Here is a 16,465-nt window from a genome sequence, read left to right as displayed (position 1 = left end):
GGTGTCACAAGTCATGAGCAACTAAGAAATCCCAATACAAGTCTACTAAACACTGAATCCGGTACAAAAGTTCTAAAAGCATGAATGATAAAATAAGGGAGGCACGAGGGCTGCGGACGCCAACAGCCACCTTGTAGTCTCCAAATCACTGCATGGACTGGGAGGATCAGCACTTAGGAGCGGACTCTGCGATGCCTGAATCTGCACATATGGTGCAGAGAGTAATGTGGGTACTCCGACCCAGTAATAATAATTATAAATAATGGCTGAAAGCATGAAAACACGTAAAGGCACAAAGCAATTCTATATCAAAGCAGTAAAATCACTTAAAGCGGTAAATCAGTGAAGAAATCAAATGAAATCCCTTTAAAACACGTAAAACATGTAATTTGACAGGTAAATAACAAGTAGAAATCCGCTCCTCAGGCACAATATCAATCACTTAGAACAGTATCAGCCCCTCAAGCTCACTCTTAGTACAGTATCAGCCCCTCGGGCTCACTCTCAGATCATATGGGTACCCGCGCTCACTGTGGGTGTGCAGACTCCGGAGAGGCCTCTTACGGCCCAAGTGTTATATCAAGCCACCTCGTGGCAGCATCTCTCGGCACTCGGCCTCACATCACTCAAGCCACCTCGTGGCATATAAAGTATCTCAGGCCCTCGGCCTCATATCACTCAGTATATCCTCACATATGGCCCTCGGCCTCACTCAGTTCGAAAATCATCACAAGCCCCTCGGGCATTTGTAAAACAGTAGTCCTCAACCCAAAACATCATTTGGAAATATCATTTAAGTTTCAAATCTGAATAAAAGTGGATGAGTTTGTAAAATAGTAGTAAACAATAGGACTGAGTTCAAGTAATATGTCAATAGTGAGGAAACAGTGATAAAAATCCCCGAAGGGTTCAAATAATTGGCACGAAGCCCAAATATGGCAATCAGTCCAAATCATAATGATAACAAATAAGTTTCAGTCAAATACACGGTAAAATTATCAATCGGGACGGACCAAGTCATAATTCCCCGTATTAAACGACCCCAAACTCATCATCGAGCGCGTGTCTCACCTCAATATAGCACTACGATGTGCAATTCGGGGTTTCAAACCCTTAGGACATCATTTACAATCACTACTCACCTCGAACCGGCTACAACTCTAGCTCGCGATGCCTTTGCCCCTCGAATTGGCCTCCACATGCATCGAATCTATCCAAAATCAGAACGAATACGTCACAATATGCTAAGGGAACAAAACCCAAGCGAAAACAATCGAAAAATATCAAAAATCCTGAAATTAGCAAAACCCGAGCCCTGGGCCCACTTCTCGAAACTCAGAAATTTTTACATCAACGGGTTCCTTATCCTTCCACGAGTTCGTACATATCAAAAGTTCTTGAATCCGACCTCAAATGGTCCTTCAAATCCCAATTCAAAAGTTCAAAATCCCAAGTCCTAGTTCTTCCATTTTTAGCTTAGGTTCCATGAATTTCTAGGTTAATTTCACAATAGAATTACGTTTTAGGTTCATAAATCTTACCTCCAATCAATCCTCCTGGAATCCCTCTTCAATCTCCCTCAAAGAGCTCTCAAAATACTTAGCTATGGAGGAAAAATGGCTCAAAATCGCGGATGAAATATTTTATAAACATTCTGCCCAGTTCTGATATTCATTCATCGCGATCGCGACCCATGCCTCGCGATCACGAAGCACGATTTTTTAACTTTCCAAAATAACACTATGCAAACGCGATACTCCTGTTGTGAACGCGATGCTTTCTCCCTCCAAACTACGCGAACGCGAGACTCCAGCTGCGAACGCGAAGGGCAATTCCACTGGACCCCCAGATTCTTATATGCGAACGCGAAAAGCCTTATGCGAACGCGAAGCACAATCATCTAGCCTTTCGCGAACGTGAACCCCAAACGCGAACGCGAAGGACAATTTACTTGCCTTCCAATTTCCTCCTACGTGATCGCGACACAGCCTACGTGATCGCGAAGGCCAAAAACTCTGCAACACTGAACATCAAAATCTGCAATCTCACAAAGCAAAAAATGGTCCGATTGACCATCCGAAACTCACCCGAGGCCCCCGGGACCTCAACCAAAAGCACCAACACATCCTAAAACCTCATTCAAACTTGTTTCAATCATCAAAACACCTCAAACAACACCAAATCCATCAATTCACATCGAATTCAAGCCTAAGTTTTCTAAAAACTTCCAAAATACGCTTTCGATAAAAACCCCAACCAAACCACGTCTGAATGACCTGAAATTTTGCACACACATCACAATTGACATAACAAAGCTACAACAACTCTCAGAATTCATTCCGACCCTCGGATCAAAATCTCACCTACCAACCGGAAATCGCAAAATACTAACTTCGCCAATTCAAGCCTAATTCTACACCGGACCTCCAAAACCAATTCCGATCACACTCCTAAGTCATAAATTATCCCCCGAAGCTAACCGAACCATCGGAACTCACATCCGAGCCCTCTAATACATAAGTCAACATCCGGTTGACTTTTCCCACTTAAACCTTCTTAAAAGAGACTAAGTATCTCATTTCTTACCAAATCCACCCCGAACACAAACCAATCAACTCGCCCACATGAAATACGGATAACAAAGCATAAAGAAGTAGAAATAGGGGAAACGGAGCGGTAACTCATGAGACGACTGACCGGGTCGTCACAAAAATCACTTGACAAAAGTTGTCTAAAGACATTATAATTCCTTAGCACTCAAGCTAACTTAGAGCCCGTTTGGCCAAGCTGTCAAGAACTGTTTATTTTAAAAAGTACTTTTCTTGTTTGGTCAATTCGTTTGAGTAGTACTTTTTACAAGCTCATTGTGTTTGGCCAATCTTTTAAAAATTACTTTTATGAATTAAATTATAAAAAAACGCAGTAAAGGTTCAATTTGCCATTAGTATTATTTACAATTTTTTTTTAAATATTTATTATAAAAGAAGTCAATTAAAATATAAAATATAAAGTAAAAATATAAATTAAAATTCCAGTCAATATAAAATATAATTATTCCAAAGTAATAATATTGAGTGTTTGATATTACTTATTGTTTCCATGATAATTTAAATATATCAAAATACATCATTCAATATAAATTTAAATTCTCTACTCGTAGGATTAGGAGAAAGAGAATAAAAATATGGCTAAAATAAAAAGTGAAGAAATGTATAGTGGAAATAAAAAGAAAAAGGAAAAAGAAAAGGAAAAGAAAAATATTAAATTAATAAGGAATAATTTGAAAAATATAAATTTATTGTAAGGTTGGTTTTGTGTTGAATAAATTATTTTTCTGCTTCTGTTTTTGCTTTATTTCTTGGAAGAAGCTACAATTTGTAGCTTCTCCCCAAAAGCAGAAAAGATGCTTTTGCTGTTGCGCAAAAGTACTTTTTCATTTTGGGTAAACACCTTAAATTTTTCAAAAAGTATTTTTTGTGACAAAAAAAAATACATTTGGTCTCCCAAAAGCTTGGCCAAACAGACTCTTAACGAAGAACAACATTCATAATGAAAGTAAAATCCATATCGGTAATATCTATTAGCTGAGATTAATGTTCATCGTTATCGGCACATTTACATATATTCGATGTTTGATTAGTTTCTTAGAACTCGTTTGGACATAAGATTTTTTTCACTTTTTTCGAATTTTTTTTACTTGTTTTCGAAATTGGTGTTTGGCCATAAAATTTTTAATTTTCACTTGAAGATGAATTTTGAAATTTTTCGAAAATTTGAAAAACTCGATAAAATTATTTTTTAAAATATTCATTCAAATCACTCACAAAATTCAAAAACGACCCAAAATTATATTCATGTCCAAACACACCTCTAATTTTCAAATACCATCTTCACTTGAGAAAAATTTTACTTTTTTTAAAAAATTTTACAATTCTTATGTCTAAACGCCTACTTAACTTTTAGCTATAGACTGATGACATAGTAGGTACATGTGTGGTCTCAGAAAACTCTTCATTTTTCTTAAAAGACAAATTATAAATTAATGGAATGGAAAGGCCGATCAAATAGAGTGAATAGAGATACAACGCCTATTAAATTTGGAGAGTATATTATTATTTTTGCAATAGTTGCTGATTTAGTTACAAAAATACAAATGTCCGCACCTTATTAATTGAGATTTCATACATAGCTTCCTATATATTGTTATACTAGTCTTAGGGTACGCGCTTTGCGCGTGTATCCAAATCAGTAAATACACTATTTTAAAATATTATATAAATAAAATAGTCTGTTGATTATAAAATAAAATTTAATGCAAACACTCATCGGATAAAACTCTAAAATAAAATATTTATGAAAAACATAATTAAACAACACATACACTTAACCCCGATTTTGATAAATCCATAACTTCTTCCTTCACATCTCACGAGAATGCCATAATCAATTTTGAATACCAATATATATTGTTTGTTTCTAATTTACCAAAATTTTCATTTGAAATATTTAATTTTAGTTATATTTTTATCGATCTAATAAGCATTATATTTCAAATAGTTGAAAATGTAGCCACAATTTTACTTTTGGATCTTTGTGTTTGTAGAGTTGTTAATGCTATTGACTTTCGCCAACCGCCTCTCTCTCTCTCGCGCACACACACACACTTTAATTTTTTTAGTTATTTGTTCAAATTGTTGAGTGTAGTTTTCAAATATTAAATAAAAATTGATGAACTATTTGAGTAGAAACAGTAAAATTTATTATAGTTCATATATTAAATTTAAAAACAATATGGAAGAAATTATTGTTAAGTTATATTGTTTAACTAAAAAAATATTTTATAATAAGTAAAATTATAGTTGATTTTAATTTATAATTTTTACATAATTCAAATAGGAAAGATTGGATATTTGTCATGATTTTGTGAATGAAAAAAAATAAAATCATACTATCCACATTATATAACTCAAAGGCGTAAAATCCTAATTTAATACAATTGACATAATTCAAGAAAAATCTAGGGTTGATTAACTTTTATAACTGAGTGAAAATGTGTAATATAATAAAACATCATATTTAGGAGAAACTTTAGTATAATAGTCATGGACGTAAAAAAAGAAAATAAACATGAATTTGCATTCTCTAAAAAGATCAAAATAAAAAGGTGAAGTAGTAATGTGGACCGATGTCAAATTTTTTAACTATTTTAAAATCCTTTTGATCTTTTCCTAGCTCGTTGATGTTTTGATTTTTCCCCTTACTTTTACCATAAATATGTTATATCGTTCAATAATGAAAGAATTTATATATGGTAGAATTTTAATTGATTTGAAGTCCTAAATATTACGATTTTCTATATAGTTAAAATAAGGTAAGATTTGAAAAGCAATAATTTCAAACTCCTAACTATAAGGAAATAAGTTAAATGACTATTTTGTCTAAAGTGAAATTTAATTTTAAAGGGTATAAAAGGGGAACGACATCTCGATAAATGCCTTCGTGCTTTTAATATAGTACTAGTCTCTACGTTCGTGCGATGCACGAATATCTTATGTCAAATATTATGAAACGCATACAAAAAATAACAAACGCATAATATTCTAAAACTAATTGCAATTGAATATGTACGAAATTCAATATGTACAAAGTTTAATAATTTGTTTCATTAGAACAAAAAAAGATATAATATACAATCCAAATGAATAAATTAATAATGTTTTGGCATAATGAAAGAACAAAATAAAACTAAATATTATGAAATTATACAATTGTGCAATTAAATTTATAAAATCACTTAAAGAATACAACAATACTTAATATTATTTTTCTGATTCAATAATTTTCTTTGATTTAATTAAACCTTAACGATTCAGAAATATGAAAATGATATTTACTCAAGATACAAACAATAACCATAAATAGAAAGGGCATTTAGTCATTCATACCTTCTGTTGGTAATTTTTTTGTGTTGCACATTATCCTATATTAATTATTACAAAAGTCATATTTAATAAAATATGAATTCTTAACTATACAAATATTCAAAAGAAAATTACATTATTACTGCTAAAAAATAATTTAACTCCAATCCTGATCAATCCAATCTCTAAATTCAACTCAAATTTTGATTAATCCATTGTCTAGTTAAAAAGCACGTGAATTTTACATTCCGTAAGTTCCTAGCAAAATAAATAAAAGATATCGAAGAACTTTCCAAATATCCTATCTTGAAATAGGAAAATACCTATTCAAGAAGAAATCATGATATTTTATTCGAAGAAAAAATAATAGTATTTACAAAAAAAATCCTAACACGTAAATAAAAACAAATCACTTTTCAAGAATAAATGAAATTTATATGAAGTTCCTTACACAATAAAAAGGTAAAAAAGAGTTCTTAAAATTCCTAATGTAAATAAGAAAGAAGGAAAGCACTCCAAGTAGGGATCTCCAATTCTCCTACAAAATTACGTATTTGTTGTAATTAGGAACAATAATTCTTTTTAAAAAAAAATATGGATGTACTTTTCTAATCCAAGTAGGATCAACTTTGTAGGATTAGTGTATGTGTAGTTTAAATTGGAAAAGAATTCCATCATTTGAAAATTTACAATTAGATCCTTAAATTATACAAAGACTAAGGGCATAAAAGTCGATCAATATTTTAGGGATATTTTAGTCGTTCGACATTTACCATAAATTATTTGTGCTTTTATAATAATATGATATAAATATAGATATAGATATAGATAAATAGATAGATAGATAGATAAGAGACTAATTTTCTTATGCCAACGTAAGAACTAAGGTAGTAGCTATTATCAATATTTTTGCTAACCCTATATTTTATCCTACACGCAATTAAAATTTACATCTTATTAGCGTTGGAGAAAGACATCAGGCGACTAGATTACATATCAAAGTTGTGCATTTATTGCTCGTTTTCTAAATAGTTAAGCTACGTAATTTTTCTTACTTTCTCGTTTTTTCACTTGTTAACGCGATTACGTCTAACATAAGCGTTTTTATTGAGCAATCTATCTCGCTTATAAATGTTTTCAAACTTAGATAAATTTCATTTAATTAAAACACTGATATAGATTGTTGCATTACGAGAATGGACCAAAGTTTTATTTGACTATATTGAACTGTTATTGTGACTTTGTTTGAGCTCCTTGAACCTAGATCTTGGGCCCGGTCTTCTAGATAGAGTTGTCGCCACAATCACTTGTCATCGGCCATAGCCACATTCCCCTCGATGATCTTTCAACTACCGCTCTAGTTTTGTAAGTGGATCCAACATACTATCGCTTGACTTCACGTATCAATTATGATAATTCTCCTAGAGAGTAGTTGGCTAACGGTTATATGTTTTTGTCGTATATGACGAGATTTCCCATTATACATAATGCTCCCAGACTTCATACTATCGCTTGACTATCACTATATATATATTGGTGTCAATGATTTGGGCCAAAATAGAATATCTTTAGGAAATTACGAAGCCATTCTGCTTCTTCACCGACCTTTTCTAAGGCTATAAACTCAGCCTCCACTATAGAGCGGGCAATACGCGTTTAGTTGGCGTCACAACCCAAAACCAACCATCATGATGACGCCTATCATGGAACTAGGCAAGCCAACTACTCAATAAGTTCAACCAAAAAAAGCTTTGAAAATTATACAGAAGCAGTTAAGAAAACCTTTTAAAAACATAAATAAATCCGCAACGCAATACCAGCCTCTCCCAAAACCGGGATGTCACCGAGTACATGAATATCTATACCGGGTACAGTCTACTACAATGTATAAGGAATAAGAACTGAAATACAAATAAAGATAATGAAGGAGAGTCAAGACCTGCAAACGCCATGCTGCTACCTCGATAGTCTCCGAGATATCGACTCCTTACTCAGCAGCCGCCATGACCGGAGACACCTGGATCTATACACGAGGTGCAGGATTTTACAACCAACTCAATAAGTAAAAATCCAAACTTTGGACTGAGAGTAGTGACGAAATCAACCAGCATAATTCAATATAAAAATAATAGTGCAGAAACGTAGACATGTTGTTCGATGGATATCTCAAAACAAAAAAATGGATAAAATCCGAATGATATGAAGAATATCACCTCTCTACTTCTACATGCCAATGCATATGCTATATGTAACACACCATGTTGATAGCCTCATGTGCTCACAAATCTCAAATGCATGATCAATCACTCAGTACTGTGTATGGCCCATGCGACCAGGAAAGATCCATCCCGGAATATATACATCACTGACCATCAGTCACCCAGTACGGAGTAGGGGTAATCCAACCCGTGGAGAAGATCCATCTCCAGGTATATAATGTTTCGGACAAGATCCATGTCCAGGGAAGATCCATCCCTCAATATAATCAATCGCGCTCACTTGGGGTGTATGCGGACTCCGGAGGGGCTCCTTCAGCCCAAGCGCTATCATAAATCAGTATAACCGCTGCGGCATGCAGCCCGATCCCATAAATGTCACTCATAATCAGGCCCTCAACCTCACTCACTCATCAATCTCTCCAGTCTCCCTCTCTCACGGGCTCACAATGTCATGAAACTAGCCCGAAAATATTGATATGATGTATCAATAAATAACAAACAGAGACTGAGATATAATATGAAATGAATGAATATGATTGAGTATGAAATATCAATAAAATTAGTAAGATAATGGCAAGAAAATGACCACTATGGGTCCCAACAGTACTGGCATAAAGCTTAAACATGATACCTATCATAATTGACAACTCAATTACTTTATCATATGATGAAAATACGGATATCGATAAGATAGAACTACTATACAGTGCCATAAAATCGATCGAGTCACAATTCTCACGGTGAATGCCCGTCACTTGGCATGCGTGTCACCTCAATACCAATCACATAACACATATTCGAGGTTTTGAACCCTCAGAACCAAGTTTAGAAGTGTTACTTACCTCAATCCAGGTAAAACTCTACTCTAACACGCCTTTGCCTAGAAAATAGGCCTCCAAACAACCCGAATCTAGCCACAACAAGTATAATACAATCAATACATGCTAAAGGAATAAATTCTACAAGAAATTACAAAGTTATAAGCCAAAAATCCGAAATTGGCTCCCCCCATCCCCGACCTACGTTGAAATCTGACAAAAATCACAAAATCCGAAAACCTATTCATCCACGAGTCTATGCATCCCAAATTTACTCAAATCCAATAACAAAATCTCACTCGTAACCTCTCCAAATCCCTAGCCTCAAAACCCCGAAATTTCACCTAAAAAATACACCAACTAGGTGTGAAAATCAATGGAAAAACAAGATTATTGAATAAATTTAACCACAAGTGACTTACCTCAAGAATCCCTTCGAAATCTCTCTCAAAAATCACCCAATTCCGAGTTTGCAAAGTCAAGAAATGATAAAACCCTCGAAACCCAACATTTATATTCTTCCCAGACTTTTCGTACCTGCGGCCACTTATCCACACCTACGGAACTGCTTATGCGGTTAAATATCCGCTTCTACGGTTAAACATCTACTTCTGCGGAATTCACTAACTCAACTTCCTCCGCTCCTGCAAGTCTTGGACCGCATCTACACAATCACAGGTGCGGAACAGTCCATCGCACCTGGCACAGACTCGCATCTGCGCCCATTGGCCTGTTTCTACGACCATGCAGGTGCGGGAGAATCTTCGCACCTGGGACCTCTGCTCATCTCTTACTTGCTCGCTTATGCGGCTCTCTTCCCGCTTCTGCGGGCTCGCACCTGTGGTGTCCACTCCGCATGTGCGATTACACCAACAATCCTCAAACTCCAGCAGCTCTTCAACTTCAAACATAGATCCGTTAACCTCCCGAAATCAACCCTGGGACCTCAACCAATAATACCAACAAGTCCCATAATCTCATACGAACTTAGTCAAACCTTCAAATCACCTCAAACAACATCAAAAACACAATCGCACCCCAATCCAACCCTAATGAACTTTGAAAATTCTAAATTCTATAAACAATACCGAAACCTATCAAATCACGTCCGATTGACCTCAAATTTTGCACACAAGTCACAAATGACACCACAAACCTACTCCAACTTCCAGAAATCCAATCCGACCCCAATATCAAAAAGTTCACCCCCGGTCAAACTTTCTAAAATTTCAACTTTCACCATTTCAAGCCTAATTCTACTACGGATCTCCAAATCACAATCCGGATACGATACTAAGTCCAAAATCACTTAACGGTGCTAACCGAACCATCAAAACTCAAATCCAGGGTTGTTTATGTCACGCCCCCTTTTCTACAGCGAAATCGGGTTTATGACATTTGGGAGGACAACTCGTTCCCTTTTGGGAATTGGGTTTGGATTGAAGAGTCGTCACCTAATGATTAAAGTGCATTAGGACACTAAGAGGAGTTTTGATTTAGAAACCAGAGATTAGGTAAGGGCTAGAAATTATCTCGAGGGGAAGGTGTTAGGCACCGCTCGAGTTCCACTAGTGTGGTTCCCGGCCATACTATAATTGTGATTTTAAGTGTGAACAACAAATAGAGACGTAAGAGTTTTCCAATATAAATGAGGTTTTCACATAACGGTTACAGGTAGTTGAAGTTGAAAGGAAAGTAAAGAAAGCAGAAATTTTAAAGAAATAGTTTGAGAATAAAATAAACAAATAAAGGAAAGGGGGTCCTAGGTTTACAAATAATATGGATCACATCAATGCAATACCCGGTAATCACTCCTCAGAAGAGGGGTTACACGTGGTATTAGCGCACCGGTCATCATATCCATATCTACCCTTTCCCACCCCATTAAGGTATTAAAGCGCGAAATGGTTTCGTTACTTATTGCATGCTATTACGTGCCCCAATCCTATCATCCCCGGAGGCATTGGAGACTACTAATCCTAAAGGGAAGGGATGTTGGGCTTTTTGTGGTTTTAAGAAGGACAAAATTCTAGGGCGACAATCAAAAATACAGAGAGCAAATCTGGGAAAACATATAAACAGTTAAAGGCTCAACCAGGCCTCCTCAACTTAAGAAAGATAGCTTAGCATGTCTTCACGTACTGGTTATGGTCTAATTAAACTTAAAAAGGGTGAGGCAGACTGATTTATTACATATTTCAGATAAAAAATCGGAATCAAGCCTGCCTGTTGGTTGTAATTTAACAAAATCTGATTCAGTTAACTAGTTTACCTTATGGCTTGCCTAAGTGTTAAATGAAACCTATAGGCATGATATCTATTAGCTCAGAAAAGAAGTATACTGATTTTAAAGAAGCGTGTTTGTCAATTACAGGAACATAAGTTCTGTAGACGTTAAGCATTGCCACTATTGATTTTAGACTTATAAGCGAACAGATGATTCAGATTTAGTTGATTGCTCCTATAGGCATGCTTTCTAGGCATTATTGATTTTAAAATGTTTATAGTCGAAATAAGAGTGCAGAGGTCTTATAGGCATATTATCTAAAATACTATCAGTTATTTAAACCTATAAACACATTTGCCTAGTGACAGATACATATGCAGAATTCAGGAAGTCCTATAGACATGTTATCTATATGATATGCAACGTTTGGAAATGACTTATAGACATGTTCTCTATATAATGCAGAAATGCAGAAACCTATAGACATGGTTTCTATATGAAATGCAAAACCTATAGACATGGTTTCTACATGAAATGCAGAACCTATAGACATGATTTCTATATGAAATGTAGAACCTATAGTATAATGCAGAAATGCAGAAACCTATATACGTGATTTCTATATGAAATGCATAACTTATAGACATGGTTTCTATATGAAATGCAAAAGTGAAAGCTGAAGCAGGATATGAGTGCAGAAGTATAACAATTCCCTATGAGCATGGTATCTACCCCTTTGCAAGCATGATTGACCCCCCTTTCACTAAAAGCCCATAAGTTATTACAAGTTATTACAACCTAGAATGAATAAGAAAGAAAAGAAAAATTACATTAGAAAGCTAAAATTAAAACCAATGAGAGCCTGATTCAGACTTCCTGTCTGAAGCATGAAGTAAACCAACTCCAAAGATCAAATTTCCAAAGCCTTTCTCTTACTTGGGATGTGTCAGAGTTCCCTAAGAGTCTCAAATGGACTCCGGGCAGTGCTCACACCCAAATATATTACAGAATTGAGTTATAGTGCAGTGTAGAAGGGCCAGCCCTCAAATGTCCAAGTTCAGCGGGAACTCAAGGTCCCAAAGCAAGGCTCATAGGAGGGGGGCAGAACTTAGAAGCTAAGAGAGAGTGTAAGTGCAGAGAGGGGATTCTGGGAGAAAGCAAAGACAGGCTAGTGGTCATACCTAGCAATTGGAAGTGCTGGCACACCCCACCAGCCTGTTAGGCCACATTGTTTAGGAGTTAGGATCCCCTAAGGGATCAAGTCCAAACATGAGCAACAAATTGCATCTTGCCATGTTCTGAACTTCAACTCAAAGCACATAGAGGGGAACATGGGTGCAGGGATAAACAGCAGAAACAAATGCAAAGAAATAATCATGCTAAATAACATTAAACATAGACAGTAAAGTAGACAGGAATGTAAAGGCTGTAAATAAACACATTGGGATGAGGCTGAAACCAAACTAGAACATACCAGTTTCAGGGAAACAAGAAAAGGAAGCAGTAATCTTGTAAAGCCAAAGTGCAAGCATGTAGTCAGAACATTATGATTTTAGAAGAGAACTATGAGATTGTAAGTGTCTCAAGTATGTAATGTGTGTTCTAAGTGCAGAAGGGTCATGCCCTTTTATAGTGTAGAAAGTAAGCAGAAATAGGTAAGAAAATAGTTTAAAAATCAATTACACAAAGTTTTCCTTTAATTAAGGAAATGGGTAGAATATTTAAGGAAAGATGTACGTTCAAAGCAGTATAAGAGGGGTAAGTACGTAGAGGTTAATTTAAGGACAAATTCTGATGGTACACAGTTTGTGCAAATAAGGCAAGGGAATCAATTAACAGCTAGTAAATCAGAATTCGAAGATTTTGTATGAATGAACCAAGTCAGAAAGATTGGAAGGATTTTGACTTAAGGAAAATCAGTACCAATCAGTTAGACTTATTAAAAGGAATTCTGAATCAATCACAAGTTGGAAAACCCTTTTGAAGAAAAATTCCTCATATATAAAAGCATACAGACACGTTAAACATGAAGCAATTTGTCATGCTATTCAATAGAAGAGTCTAGTGTAGGAGAATCAGGATTGTGTGCAAACAAGAGCAATTCACACTTAGTTCATAGACTCAGAAATAAGCCTGAAAGAGTCCAGAGTTCTCAAATAGAACCCTAGTCCGATCATATGTCCAAACGCGGAGGAAACCCCCAAATTCTAGGATTTTCGACTCGAGTCAAATACAGAGATGAGGAGACATCAGGCTCAGAGTTTTCTTTTTCAGAATCTCATGAGAAGACAAGAAAATACAATAGAAAATTCAAAGCAAACAGAGTGAATAAACTAACTCAAAGCGCAAATGAGAGAACAACATGGTAGTAGAAGAAACATGTTTAATAAAAACCCTTTAGAAGGGACTTAAACAGGGTTCAGTAGAAGAGAAAACAATAACACTTAAGATCACAATAGAAGATATAGTAGAAGAAAATACATTTCAGAAGTAACTTAGTCAAGGTTCCGAAGAGAGAAAAAAGATAGTACAACACTTAAGAAAACAGTAGTGGAAATACGTTTAAAGATGTCTTTTAGAAGAACTCAAACAAAGTCCAGTAGAAGGCAAACAAAACTTAAGAACTCAGTAGGAAATACATACAGTAGAAGAACACAAAATACCGGAAAAGTATGGCAAAAGAACATATAGGAAAACACAGCAAGATAAACATGCGAGCATGGTCTAGAAACATAGTAGAAAAACAAAGCACAGAAGAATCATGTATAGTAGAAAGAAAATATAAGAAGCACATGCGTGACAAATACACACAAAGAAAGGAAAGGAAAAGTCGGAGAAACATTTTGAACCTTTTAGAAACCCTAAATCGAAGAGAAATAATTTTAAAAGATAATTTTTGAAAGAAAAATTGGGGAAATTATTTTAAAACCCAAGTAGAGCACAGATATGTGACAGATCTAAGAAAAAATCGGAGAGAACCTTGAGTAGCCAGGGTTTCAGAAGAACTCTAGAATGAGAAAGGCTTGGAAAAAGGTTCGATCTGAGCCGGATAAGTCAGAACCAGGCTCAAAACCCCGTAGTGTGTGTGCTGGAGCTGGGCCGGAGATGGTCATAGAACCTTGAATCGGCGAAGATATGAACGGACACCATCAAGGTCAGACCTCGAACCTTCGAATACCAAGTGTTTAACAGCAGAGGGAGATGAGTTTAAGCCATCCATGGCCTGAGAGTCCATGGATTCCGGTGAGATTGAGGTTGAAGATGATGAGAGAGGCTAGGGTTTTGAGAGAGTTCGAGAGAGTTTGAGAGGAGAGAGATTTCAGAGGCAGCTGATAGAAGAGAATGAGGTGATTAGGGTAGTCTTTGGGGATTAAAAAAGGCAAGGACTGATCGTGGCCGTTGATCAAAATGATCAACGACCTAGATTAAAAGAAAGGGCTGAGCGGGTTAAATTGGTTGGGTCGGGGCGGGTTAGATTAAAATTGGGTTGGTCCGTTAGGGGTTTGAAATTGGGTCAATTAGGGGGATCAATTTGGGCTATAATTGAAACAAAATAGGGCCATATTTTAAATAGCCAGTTTTTCCCTTTTTTATTTTATAAAAATAGTAAAATGACTTTTGAAAATAAATTAAAGGTACTGAGTCAATTAATAATATATAAATATTAATTTAAAAATATTGGAACCAATTTCATAATTATAAAATGCTATTAATTCTTAAAATATGCTAAAATTGCAATTATATACAATTTAGCTTTTAAAATACCAAATAAATTTGAAAAAAATGTATAAAAATTAACCTAGCTATATTTTGGTATAAATATGAGAATACAATAAGTTATTAACCAAAATAATAATTTTGGGAATAATTACTGGTTTTTGTACAGCAAAAATGGGCAATAAATTGATTTAAAAAATCCTTTAAAAATTAGAAAAAATACTAAAACACTTGGGCATACTTATATATGATATTTTGAAAGTATTTACATGTAAAAAAAAATACATAGAAAAAAATTGGATATCAACAGGTTATACATAAGTCGACATCCGGTCAATTTTTCCAACTTAAGCTTTTAATTATGAGACTAAGTGTCTCAATTCACTCCGAAATCTCTCTGGACCCGAACCAACTAACTCAGTAATTCATGTAACAGTAAAGAATAAAAGGAGCAGTAAATAGGGGGACAGAGTTACAACACTCAAAATGACCGGTCGGGTCGTTCCATCCTCCATCTCTTAAATAAATGTTCGTCCTCAAACGGGTCTAGAAACACACCTGGAGTCCCAAATAGGTGTAGATATTTTCTCTGCATTTCCCGCTCGGTCTCCCAAGTAGCCTCTGACCTCTCCACTGCACCTTCACTGAAGCTATATACTTTGACTTCAACTTTCGAACCTACCGATCCAAAATGGCCACCGAATCCATATCCTAGGTCAAATCACCATCCAACTATGGGTGTTTAATGGGTGGGCTGGGTCGGTACGTGTTGGGGGAAAGGGTGACCGGCCGATTTCCAATCCGGGCCGATTACGAGGTATTCAAAATCGGGCTTAACGGGTCCGGGTCGATCCGGGTAAAAAATGAATCGAAAGGGTTATGGGTCCAAAGGGCCGGGCTAGTGTTTTTTTGTATTTTGTATAACTATCGTAATTTATATTAATATAAAGTAAAAATATAAAACATAAAAACAATCTTATAAAAGAGTGTTTGAATAAAGGGATGCAAAGGGTTTGAACTCTTTATATTTGAAATTTTAAATATTTCATTAAGAATTTAGATAATAGAATACAATGAAGATGTAAAAAAATTGCACTTATAATTTGCAAGTTCTTTGTTTATTTCAAACTTACAAATTAAAATTTATATTTAACAACAACTAAATTTACGAAAAAAGAGTAAACCTAAATTTTTATTGCATAATAATACTTTAAATTAAAAAACTAAAACATTAAGCATAAATATGTCTAATAATTTTAAAATGACACAAATTATCTCAAATCAACTTAAATACGAATTTCTGGAGGACGCTCAAGATAACTCTTCATATGCCTCCTTATACAGCCTGTGCCCACCCACTTTAGACGAAGATTTAAGACTAGACCACAGTTGCACTTTACTTTGTGAAATTCTTCATTTTGTTCTACCACCTCAAAGTGTTCCCAAACATATGAGTGCACTTTAGAAGTACGGGGCATGATTTAACTTGAATTGAAAATTTGAGCTTGAGAAATAAGAGATGAGTGAACAAATGAACAAGAGGGGGGGTGTATTTATAGTTTT

This window comes from Nicotiana sylvestris, chromosome 4 (assembly GCF_000393655.2).
Source record: "Nicotiana sylvestris chromosome 4, ASM39365v2, whole genome shotgun sequence".
NCBI classification, from domain to species: Eukaryota; Viridiplantae; Streptophyta; class Magnoliopsida; order Solanales; family Solanaceae; genus Nicotiana; species Nicotiana sylvestris.
This window is presented reverse-complemented; position numbering follows the sequence as displayed.